A 13,201-nucleotide genomic window follows, 5' to 3' on the forward strand; every position below is an offset into this window, starting at 1 on the left:
TATGAGGATGAGTCAAAGGAGAAGGGAATAAATTTCATTTGTATGACTCCTAATTAAGATATCAGAATCAGTTCATTTGTGCGTCTTAACCAGAAAGTACTGTATATTGTCTTTTTTCTGATTTTTTTTCTAAAATATGTTATTTGTTCTTGACGTAGATAATAACAAAGTATTTTTTGGTTGTTACTTGATATAGTCTGGTTTGGGTGTTTATTAATAATGCTCCAGGAAGTGATACTGCCAAAATAAATGCCTTAGAGAGCTCAGAAGTTACGTTTTACACATTTGACCAGCATAAGGACAAACTGTAGGACAAAAACACACACTTATTAAGAAAATATTAAAAATTAAAACAAAAAAGATAAGGAATAGAATAGCAGAAAAATCTGTTTGAAACTATACTACTGCATAGTCTGAGGGGTTTGTTAGTATACAAGTTCTCACTCACCTGTAAATGCGTCTAACCCCTTCAACAAGTTTTTCATTGAAACTCTTCCATGTACTGTAAGAAGAAATTCAAATAAAGAAATGTATCATAGCAAGAAGAAAAGATTCTAGCAGCACATTTGAGAATTTCTGAAGCTTTATCTTTTTCATGAGAATGAGTCAGAATAAAGAAACAAAATGCTAAAAACTCAACAATTTCAACAATGCTACTGTTATTCAGTTCTACTCAAACCTTCCACAATCAAGGGTAAGACTCAGGTGCATTTACGTTAAATAACTTTTATTTAGATCAGATCACTAAAACAGGATTTAGAGCTGTTATATACTACACTTAATGATGTTTCAATTTGGAGTTTACTAACCATTTGCTCGTGTTATAAGTTCTCAACCAGTATTTACCTATTTTTCTGGGCAGACTTGCTAATTCCTTTGTAGTGTGAGTGCTAACTACGAGGTGTTTCTGGGTTGGAGGATTACACTTACTGTTCCATTACTATCTGCACAATAAAAAGTGACACCTCTGAGCAGATGGTATTTAAGGTATTTACCCTAAGGTGTCAAAACTAATGTAGTCAGAATAATATTAGAGAGTGGCCTTCAGGGGAAGAGACAGAGAGAGAAACAGAGGGAGGGAGGGACAGAGGGAAGGAGAAAGCACAAGAGAGAATTATTGCTAGTACTAAATACAATGTCAATAGCAGCTCATTCTATGGTAGTAATGTAAGTCATGTAAGAGGAACCTTGTATCTCTAATAAACATTTGGAAATGCTTCATAAATAGCACATCAGCAGTAATCAATACCCAGGAAGAACATCACCATCACTAAATTAGTGAGACTCAGCAGGATACGGACACATATTTATACAAGATTACTATAAATGTTAATAACTAAATGGAAAAAATTCCATTAAGATTTCTGATGAAGATATTAATTTCAACTTATTCTTATCTTGTAAAAGTAAATAGGTGCATACCCCATATGACCCAGGTATTCTAGAGTATATACTTCTACTTCTAGGTATATATCTAAAGAATTCTTGGACATGTGCATCACGAGGCACACTTTGGGAAGGAATCATTGTAATGGTGAGAACTAGAAACAATGAAAATATCCACTAAGTAGGAAAATTATAAATAGAATGTGGTATATTCATGAATTAAAATATTTCATAGCAACAAGGAAGTATTACTTTTGTGGTATTTTTAGGAATTTGGGGGAATTCAATATTGAGGAAGTAAGTTCCAGAAAATCTGTGAGACATTGTAAGATAACATTTTAATAAAACTTACAAACAGGTAAATTCATATTTATTTTGAAATATTGTTTAGGAACACACACCCACACCCACACATTTATCTGAAACAAGTGCTTTTAAAACAAGGAGACGCCGGGCGGTGGTGGCGCACGCCTTTAATCCCAGCACTTGGGAGGCAGAGCCAGGCGGATCTCTGTGAGTTCGAGGCCAGCCTGGGCTACCAAGTGAGTTCCAGGAGAGGCGCAAAGCTACACAGAGAAACCCTGTCTCGAAAAACCAAAAAAAAAAAAAAAAAAAAAAAAAAAAAAAAAAAAAAAATAAAACAAGGAGACTACAAACATAAAATTTAGCATAGCAGTTGACCAGCAAAGGTGTGAGATGGAGGAAGAGCCCATATGAACACAAGAATCACTGTTTATTTGTAGTGCTTAAGTTACACTAAGGAATCACAGCTTTTCATTTCCAAATACTTTATAATATGTATTATATAAAGCATAATTTTACATTCCCAAACATCATATTTAAAACTATGTATTCAGTATCAGCTGCATTCAAATCATGCACGGTTTCCTTTGCATAACTCTTGCCAATCATTGGTAGAACAGTTGGCCAGTACTTCAATGTGCATGGCCAAAATCAGTTGGCAAGAGTATGACATTGTCAGTTACATGTATTTCAGTGACTTTTTATGCTGCTCCATACCTAACATGTCTTTTATTGTCTCACTTTTTATATCTTATGAAAATTGGATGATTTGAACAAAGTGAAAAGAAATACATTTAGATAAATCCAGAATTGTAATTATTTTTCAACTGAATTTTTGCAGTTTAAGCACTTCCTACTATTTAACAAGTAGTAAGCATATCTGAATACACAAGTAATACTGTTAGAAGTAAATGAGTACATTTATAGGAATATATCTGAAAATAATATATATCCTACTGAAGGGCACAGCCATCAGTGGCAATAATAAAATGACATGGCATGTGATCAAAATGAATACTTTTAGCCAAGAGTTTTCCCCAGGTTCATATTCACCCATTTTACTCATTTGTGGTTGAATTCCTCTGTGATTTGATGCACACAGCTCTTATCACCATCCCAGGCAGAGGCAGCTGGAGTCCAAGAAGACAAAGCTTAGACCAAGATGGGTGGCTCAGAACAGAGGAGTGTGCCAACAATGCTTGTGTGAATCCTGCATCGTCCTTGCTCTGTGCCAGCTGCCTGGTTTTGCCACGCTTCATGGCAAAGGAATGCGTGCTCAACCTATCATTCTCTCCTGTCCCTTGCTTGCTTGTTTTCTTGGACAGTGGCAAATGTCTGGATTAAGTGGGATTAGTGACTGTGGAAATAATCATTTCGGTGGATGGCTGAGGTGCTTAAATCACTCCTACCCTTAGCATTCATTTGTCACTTTCAGTCAATTCACCTTTAACATTGTACTGTCCCCCCCCAGCTCCTCTTAGCCCAGTAGAATACCCAAATAAATTCACTTTACCACTTGAATGACAAGACCTGCATCACAAAGGACAAAAACATGAGGCCATCACTTTCTTTCAATTTAAAAAGCCCAGCTGTGTCTGATGAACATTTAGGGATTGACTAACTGATGCATACACACAAGTCTCAGATTTTCTGACTTAAACATATTTTAAATGCTCACCATCGGCAGGCACATTTTTCTTCAGATCCTTAATTTCATCATTTGTTAGCTTCCACCCCATATTTTTCAAAATTGTGTCGATTTTATTGACATCAACAGTCCCATCTAGGAAAACCAAGAGGAATTAGTAAAATCTGATGGATTTTTAATTCCAACGCTCCTCATTTTAATTAAGTTTCCAGTTTTAGTGAGACCATTTAGTCTACAAAAAGGTCAAAATAGGCTTAAAAATGGAATATATTTCCTCAGTTTAAACTGTGGTACTATGTTCACAGAACTCCCTTGGAGCAGCATAAAGTCTCATCCATTAAATATTGTCAAGGTGAACTCAAGTCAATGGCTTCCTTTCTTTTCTCTCCTGGAAGTAGGGATTGAACCCAGGGCCTTATTCATGGTAGGAAAGAACTTTACCACTGAATTGTCTACATAATTTCCCCTTTGGTTCACATACTTATACAACTTCCTTTTTCAACAAACAGGAATACAATTAAAAAAATGAAAACAAACCCTCTAATGTAAAGATTCTTTGGTAACAAACATATTTACAAAGGGAGATAAAGATGGCATTATGTAGGTAAGTTGATGGGTCTCTTCATTTTTAATTATGTTCTTTACTTACGACTAAGAGACTTCAAACCATCCATCATTCTGTTCTTGTGGACTTTTTCATCAGCTACAGGAAACATAAATCAGGTCACACACAAATGAATCATAGGGAGTCATGAAGGGCAGCAAAATTCATAATTTAAAGTAAAGAAACTAGTGACTTGTGGGGAGTTGGTTCTCCCCTTGCACCATGTGGGGACTGAACTCAGGTCGTTAGGGTTGGTAGCAAGTGCCTCTACCCTCTGAACTGTCTTGCTAGCTTCCACTTTACGTTTTGGAGACAAGAGCTCTGAGGCTGAAGCTTGCCACTGGCTGGCCAGCAAGCCTTTGGGATCTGTCTGTCCCTACTCTCCCAGTGTTAAAACTATAGCCCAGGCTGCCATGCCATTCTTTTTATGTGAGTGCTAAAGATTCGAACTCAGATCCTCATGCTAACACATTGTCTTAGCTATTTTTCTATTGCTGTGATAAAACACTATGTCCAAGGTAACTTAGAAATCATTTAATTTGGGGCTCACAGTTCCAGAGAGTTGGAGCCCATGACCATCATGGGACGGAGCATGGCCACAGGCAGGCAGGCCTGGTGCTAGAGCACTAAGAGCTCATACCTTGCGTCACAACAATGAGATAGAGCTAATTGGCAATGGTATGAGTTTCTGAAACCTCAAAGCTCACCCCCCTCCCCAGTGACATACGTCCTCCAACAAAGCCACACCCCAGTCCTTCCAAAAGAGTTCTACCAATGGGACCAAGTATTCAAATATGAGCCTATGAGGGCCATTTTCTTTCAAATATAACAGATGACAAGCATTCTCTTCAGCCCATAGATGACATTTTAAAGATGAAGTTAGATTATTCATTTCTTTAAAGTTATTGATAATTTTTATCCTTTACAAGTTTACATACTATATACATTTGGGTATCATATAAAATGATGCTTTTTAAAATTGAGTCTTTTAAAAATAATTTAAAAATTTAAAGTTATTGTATGTGTATGGGTGCTTTGCCAACATGCATGCCTAGTGCCCACAGAGGCCAGAAGAAGGTGTCAGATCCCCTGAAACTAAAGTTACAAATGATTGTGAGTTGCCATTATGGGTGTTGTGTATCAAACTTAGGTCCTCTGGAAGAGTAGCCAGTGCTCTCCAGTCGCCAAATTCACTTATTTTAATTTTATGTGTGTGCATGCTTTGCCTGAATGTATGTATGTATGTATACTTGGTGTCCAAGGTGGTCTGAAGAGAGCATTGGATCCCCTAATGCATGATTGTGAGATGCCATGTGTGTGTCAGGAACCAAAGCCAGGTCCTCTGCAAAACAGAAACAGCTCTTAACCATTGAGCCATTGTTCCAGCCCCTCTCATACCTCTTAACTTTTAAAAATTATTTTCTCTCCTCCTTCATTGTCAGCCTTCTAGTCAGTTATAGGTCTCAAGTGTTTCTTTTCAACAAGTCGCTGTCATCCGTCTATCTCTCTATCTCATCTATCTGTCTATCTATCTATCTATCTATCTATCTATCTATCTATCTATCTATCTGTCTATCTATCTGCTATCCATCCATCAATCCAATTGTCCATTTTTCTATAATTACATTGGCATGAGATAATTCATCTGAATGAAATTTGAAAGTATTTTTGATGCCTTTTAGAAAATGTTTACAGACATTCTCAGAAGCAATAAAAATATAAACTACAACCAATACTATATTGGCATTTTAAAATGCTTACCACTGATGGGGAGCTGCTCCAGCAGGTCTCTGTGTTCGTTGTCTGTGAGAGTTATTCCCATTTTCTTCAGAACCTTTGCCACATCACAGACATCAATGTCTCCTCCTTCAACATCATAGAATCAGGCATATGTTAGTGCAGAGAAAACTCTCCTACCTCCAAACACATGTGGAGGTCTCTTCAGTTACAATAGCCATATGAGTGCACACAAATACTCCAAGTGCTCACAATTCTCATTAATTGGGACAGAAATATAATTTTTCACTCAGTGTAATAATAGACATAAAGATGCAGTTTACAAGAGGTAAATTAGTATATTGTAGGTAAAAAATCTATTAATTTTATCAGAATTCTATTTCTCTTCTAGTTTCCCAGTAAGAGAATTTTTATCTTTATGAAAATCTGCTTATAATATTCTGTGCTAATTTAGATTTTGAAGTCAGTGACTATCATGATAAATATACCACATGAAAAAGAATTTTTCTATCAGATATTGTACTGAAGTAATGCTTAAATGCAAATGTTCTAAACTACAATTGCAGGTACTTCAACAACATGGAAGGAAAGAACAGTAGAAAAGCCAATACAAAATAATAGCACGTATAAATATATAGTTTGGTAAAATTGACTTTAGATGTATAGACACTAACCTGTAATAGATTCTACTGTGTCTAGCACTTTTTCAAGATGAATCTTTCCATCAGCTGCAAGAAAAACCATAATTAGCACAAGAGATTAAAAATTAAGAATTGGCCGGGCGGTGGTGGCGCACGCCTTTGATCCCAGCACTCGGGAGGCAGAGGCAGGCGGATCTTTGTGAGTTCGAGGCCAGCCTGGTCTCCAAAGCGAGTTCCAGGAAAGGCACAAAGCTACACAGAGAAACCCCGTCTCGGAAAAAAAAAAATAAGAATTGAAGCCTATCACAACTTAATCTGAATCAATTAAAATTCATTCAGTGTACAATAAGGACAAGAATCTATTCTATGTTTGGTGGAGGATTGGCAAAGAAGACATTTTCTAAGTTTAATGTTCGCAGAAATGATAGAATAATAGACTAATGATGTTGAATGGGACTCTGGAAACCCATATTTCTAGTGCAGACCCCAAGTTCTTTCCAGGATTTATGCTGAGTCAGTCAAATATTCACCATCTTCTATGTGTGTGTGTGTGTGTGTGTGTGTGTGTGTGTGTGTGTGTGTGTGTGTGTGTGTGTGTATGTGTGTGTGTTGAGAGGGGAAAGACACAGAAAGTTTTTCTATGTGTAGCCCAGGCTAGCCTCAACTTGCAATCTTTCTGCCTTGGCCTCTGAGCTACATATATCCACTACATATATCCACTCACTCTTAGCTACATTTTATCTTTTATTGCTATTTTAACAGATAACTTGGGACAACTGACGATACACGTTATTAACGTTTTGTTACTAATGTATTTATAGTCTGGATAACTGTTTCTACCATCTGTGGGGAAAAGGAAACAGTTAGCACTAGAGTCATGGACACATGGCACTGGTTCACTGCTAAGAAAGACCATAATCTCTGGTGGGAGGGGCTACGAGGTCCAGGCAGTAAGAAGGAGGCAGGAAGCTGAACAATGTATGGAGCAGTTCACCCAGAGTGTGTCCTGGGAAGAACCTACCCAAGGCAACTCTAAGCCCCAGCTTTATTCTATTTTCCTACTAGATCTCATTAGGAAACATGAATTCAATGATAAATTTATGAAGAACTTCAGAATATCAAATGGCAGCCCATTAAATCTGAAACACAACATTCTTCTGAACTTGAGTTTCTATTCACTTTTACTGACCATTCACCAAAAAGCTTGTTCTAAACTCTCATCATAAAAAAAAAACTAAAAAGACTCAATACAAACAAGTTCTTTATTCAAAAGACTCCAAAGGAAGCTTGAATGCATGAAGCCTGTAGATCCTGTTCTTTAGGCCTTCATCAAATTTCTAGACAAACGTTTGAAATATATGATTATGAGTCACAATACTATAGAAAACAGCAGGCAGAGATAAGATGCCCAGTAACTAGAGCTTAAGAAACACCAGGTTGGAATAGGGTGGTGACAGAGAAGCTGAGGCCTTCAAGAGAAGGGAGGGATCCTGAAACTTCCACTCTTTAGGTTAGCCACCCTACTGCAGAATTTAAGATGTGCCTAGGAGGCAGCTCGTGACAGACTTCTTCAGCAATCAGCAATTCTTAGCTGGTGAGGCTGGGGAGATGAGCCAGTCAATAAGGCTGCACAAGCATGAGGCCCTGAGTTCAGATTCTCAACACCCATGGAAGAAGACACGTATGCTGCATGAGCCTGTAGTCCTAGAACTGAGAAGAAAGAGACAAGAAGATCCCTGGAGCCTGTCTAGCCAGCCTAGCCCTAATCAGTAAGCTCTAGGCCAGCGAGAACCTGCATCTTATAAGGTGGCAAGGTGATTAAGGAAGACATCTGACATCAACCGTTGGCCTGCACACACACACACACACACACACACACACACACACACACACACACACACACACACACACACACCCCACTTGTTAATTTGGAATAAAACAGCCGCACAGTGGTTTTGGGCTTGTTACATGGGAACATAGTTTTCTTTCTCAAGGAAGGTAATTGAGAACATGGTCCTAACTAACTTGTACTAATTAGATTTAGTTATAGTCATGTAATTTTTCTATAGATGTGTTGGTTGCCCTGAAATCATAGGATGTGCACATGGTTTAGGCAATTATAAATTAATCTCTATTCTTTTCACTCAGAAACAGCAATTTAATTTGTTTTCACTCTATTTAGCCAGTTCACTTTCATTCATTTGTCAAGTATTTTTGGCTTACTCTGTCTCCCTATCTTCATTTCATCCTGTACCAGAGAGAATAACTCTAGTGTATTTCAACATGATACATTTTTTAATTTCAATTGTTTTAAAATAAAAAAGTTTACTCTTTTGTAAAAATAAAACAAATAGGCAGCCATTAGTCCATGGTTGTTTCTGAACTCAGAATCCTTATACAAGTAAGCTGAAACTTAAAGTCATTCCATTTAACTGATAGATTTGGGAAGAAAAAAATCTAAAGAAAAATAAAACTTAACCTGGTTATAAACAACAACCAGCCATTAATCATGGGGACCACACCAAAACCAGGTGATCAGTTTCTACAGCTAGACTGTAAATGCCTACATGGCTATCCATGACTATTTTCTCTGAACTGGAAAGGCTGAGGCAGGAAGGTGGCAAGTTCAAGGCTTTGCTGGGCTACATAGTACAACTTCAGCTCACAAAAAAGAAAACCATCTGCTGCTCACATTGCTGAAATAGCTTTCTGAACTCTCTGAATACCTGGTTCTGAGAGTGGCCCAGACTTTAACGTTCAAAGATACTCTGTTGAATTTGTTCTTTAAACGCCTACTACACATTGTTCTTAAACTGGAGCTGGTTTCTCCCTTCCCTTTGAAAAATAATTTTTATATGTAAATATCACTAAATATATATTCATTCTCACAAGTCCACAATGTCAATTCTTGTCTAACATCCACTGTGGTACACAACACTCACCACTAAGGGACATCCACTATGGTACACAACACAACACTCACCACTAAGGGACAACCACTGTGGTACACAACACTCACCACTAAGTCACATCCAGTGTGGTACACAACACTCACCCCTAAGGGACATCCACTATGGTACACAACACTTACCAGTAAGTGGTAGATTTTCTGTCAGGCTTTCATGTTCTTTATCTGTGAGTTTAATGCCCAGACTTCCCAGAACAGTGTCCAGGTTATTGACTTTAACCATTCCTCCTTGGGAAACAAACAAACAAAAAAGAATTATGAAGAAAATAGCTAATGGTTCCAAAATATGTATATATCTAGGCCTAAAATTTTAATCTTATACTTTAGCACAACAAAAAGTATGAACGTATAATTTATTTGTAGTAGTGAATGGATGTTGAAAGTTAGCATCTTCTTCGTTTCTTGTTAATTGGTTTGAGGGGGAAATGATATAAAAAATGAAGAATTTTTGATTTGTGAATTCACAGAATAAAGGGGTATTATTTTCCATATTATATTCTGTGTATAGATTTTTAAAATAATTTTTTATTTAAAAAATTTTTTCAAGAGGGATTGGTGTGTAGTTAGGTTTTTAAATGATTATTTGATGGTGCAATTTAAATAGGTTCAAGAATGGACATCTTATAATGATATAATATGGATAATTATATCAAAGACTAAGTGTAGGAAATGGGAAATCTAAATATAGAGACATAGGCACAATTAAAATCTACTGTTATAAATGCATGTGTTGAATTTTAGCAGATTTTTCTGCTGATCACACTTCTTACAAACCTTTCCTAGATTTCACTTCTTCCAACAGTCTGTTCTGAAACACCATTCCAGCATCTACAAGAAAAAAAAAAGAGAGAGAGAAATTTATCTCCCAAGGAAAAGCAAGTCATTCAGTTACTGAGCAACTCATTAGTTCCAGTAAGCAAGATTTTTAAGCTTTTTTTTTAAAGAGAAATCTTCCCTAACATCCTACGAAATAAAAATAATTTTTTAAAAATAAATTCTTTTAGTTTCAAAAATATATACAGCGAAAAAGCCAATGGGGAGAAAAGCAGAAACTATCTCATCCCTTCTGTCTCCTCTCCTGTCCCCTTCCCTCCTTTACCCAGCCTGACCTCTCACTCCCTTGTTCACTCTTCTCTCTCATGTGATTGGGGCCCAGGAACCTGAGCAGGCCACACTGCAGCAATTATGTCAACTCTGATGGCAGAATTATTGAAGAGCTTGGTGAGTCTTAGATTTATGACAGAACACATTTTTCCCATTCATTGCCAGCACTTCTTAGAGGAAATAACTGAAGAGATAAGTTTAGGAAACTCTGCAATGACCTCTAGGCATCCAGTCCCTTGAAAAGGCATTTATGTGGCTCACCATCCACGGGGAGGGCATGAAGTAGTGTCTCCTCTTCTCTCTTGTTGAGTTCAATCCCCATGTCTCTCATAACTCGTAGTACATCATTGACATCAATCTTTTTTCCTTTTGAAAAATAGTAACATTAACATTTGGCCATTTGGAGAACAATCTAATTATATCTGGTCATGAGAACCTCATCTGTTCCCCCTCATCTTCAACTTCAAGTAGTACACTGGAAAAATCACCTTCAACTACAAAGAACTATGGGGGAAATCACAGACAGAGTAACATCCCTTAATTTTATGAAAGGACTATTCTCTTAGTGATGAGTTTGTGTGCAGCTAATCCAGCTGAGTGGTCCTTTTTGGTTAAGAGTTCTTAGCAAATTAGAATGAGAGATTTATAATTCTGGAAGGAGAAACTAATAGGGAGATTTTTAGTAATGTGAGCATTGTCTTTACAGTGGCATGCTAGATGGAGCCCATAAAAGTTTTAGCTTGTTACTTACTATGCACATTAAGACAAGGGTTATTTGAATCCTGATGAAGTAAATAATATTATTGATTTGTAAAAAGTAGTTTCTTAAAATTTCTTTCCAAAAATAGAATACTTAAATTTTATTATTAAATCTAAGACAAAGTTCCAAATAATATTTTTAGAGCACCTATTAGTTGAAACAGTCATAAGACAAAATATACCAATTGAATAACTTGAGAAATTATTTTAAACATTAGTACACATCAAAGTGGATACTCACCACTATAAGTTTTCAATGCATTTAGTAAATTTCTCAATTCAACCTTCTTATTACCTGGTAAGAAAACATATATGTCCAATATAGAAATGCATATTGACACTTACTAAAGTATGAAACAGAAATAAGGTAATATTTATAGACTCTATAATTTTATCCCATATTTTTGAGTCTTGTGAGTTAGAAATCTAAATCATGATTACTAGAGCACAATCTATTATGGGATAGGAAATTCAACTTGCAAGTGTTAGGGGTAAATTACAATATTAAATTACCTTCTCCCATAGAGTCTGCTTGATGGTTTTTATGCCACAGAAAACTGTATATTCTGTAAACTCTGCTTATATCAAGAACAAGCATCAGGATTTACAAATTGCATGTGCTATAATAATAATGTTTTAATTTGGATTTTAAAAGGATATCCTTATATAATGAGTTGATATTTCCTGTATCCAGTTTGTTACTCTTCTGTCATACAGAAGTAAATAATCACTCCAATGATTAATATTTTTTTATAAAGCAGAATCTCAATATTTATTTGTAAAACCAATTTAAAAGTAATTGCAATGACAGGATGCTACACATCTAGAATTTGCTCAGAAATTTAAGGCAGTTTAGAATTTTAGATGTTTCTTCCTTTATTGAAAAAAAAGGCCAAGAAGTGTTCTCTGCAAAATATAATTTTCTGTTTTTTTAATTGCCAATAAAAATATTTAAACACATTTTATATAATCGAGAAACTTATAATTAAGACCATTAACTCAAACATGCCGCTAATAATCTGAGATCTTTTTAATTCTCCTGTCAACAATTGAAAGTGACCAGAAGAGAGTATCAATTGTCCACAGTGTCACTAAATCTTCTGAGAGGGGAACTTTTGTTCCTTGTTTTCTCCTTTAACTAAAAAGTAAAGCAGACTATCATCAATATTTTTGAAAGACTTATATGTAAATAATTCACATATTACACAGTTGGATTTTATGGTGTGTGAATTATACTCAAAATAGTTGCCAGTTTTTAGTATGCACAGAGCTGTGCAACCATGACCATGATCTAAGAACACTTTACCACCTCAAACCTCACATCCATTAGTCTGTAGCCGTCACTTCACTGCAGTTCTGCTCTGTTACCCATTCTAGACATTAATCAAATAATACAAAATCCTCTCTTTCATCAACGGCTTCTTTAATTTATTCTTTAACCAATTTCTTGGATCTACTGCACTTCAATACTAATTCAGCTTTAACCATGTTTTAGAATTGAGAGAGAGAAATACCAAAGGATCACAGGGTCTGGGCTCCGAAGTGGGATATCACGCAGGTTTATAATGAGGTAGCATCCCAAATACTGTAGTTTGAATGTTTGAAGGCCCTTGATGCTGAGAAAGTGAGGGAGCATCATCCCATGGCTGTGGTATTTGTCTCTTATGTTAATATGCTCCAGTTTTGAGTTGCTGTTTTCTATTTTCCCAGACTTAACTCCCTTCCAGACTTCCTTAGGTTGCTTTCCCGAAACTCTTTCTGATTTTTTTCTACTCCTGGTAACAAGCTCTATTTGCCCCTTTAGCATTGCCTTGGACTTATTAAAGTAGTTGCTGGCATATATTAATAAAATAAATATAAAGAATACCACTTTATGGTATTTTGAGTTCAGTGTCTTTTTATAAATGCCAACTTCTTAATGGAAAATTCTTTTTCAGAGATCACTATATAAATGCACTCATTTTCAAGTTATCACGAACATTTAGATTTACATGCTCACCATCAATAGGCAGTTTCTCTACCAAATCTTCTTTCTCCATTTCTGTGAGTTC

General features: G+C 36.2%; 1 long non-coding RNA gene across 1 annotated transcript; it reads right to left on the reverse strand.

Annotated features, from left to right (window-relative positions):
* Positions 1-447: 447 nt before the first annotated feature.
* LOC128123154 (uncharacterized) lies at positions 448-4,041 on the reverse strand. Its single transcript, XR_008222581.1, has 3 exons — positions 3,987-4,041; positions 3,368-3,472; positions 448-502 (listed from the first exon to the last, which is right to left on the reverse strand). It is a non-coding gene; the product is annotated as an uncharacterized LOC128123154 (long non-coding RNA).
* Positions 4,042-13,201: the final 9,160 nt, after the last annotated feature.

The sequence above is a fragment of the Peromyscus californicus genome, unplaced genomic scaffold (assembly GCF_007827085.1).
Source record: "Peromyscus californicus insignis strain IS unplaced genomic scaffold, ASM782708v3 Scaffold_3__1_contigs__length_106647218, whole genome shotgun sequence".
Classification (NCBI taxonomy): Eukaryota; Metazoa; Chordata; class Mammalia; order Rodentia; family Cricetidae; genus Peromyscus; species Peromyscus californicus.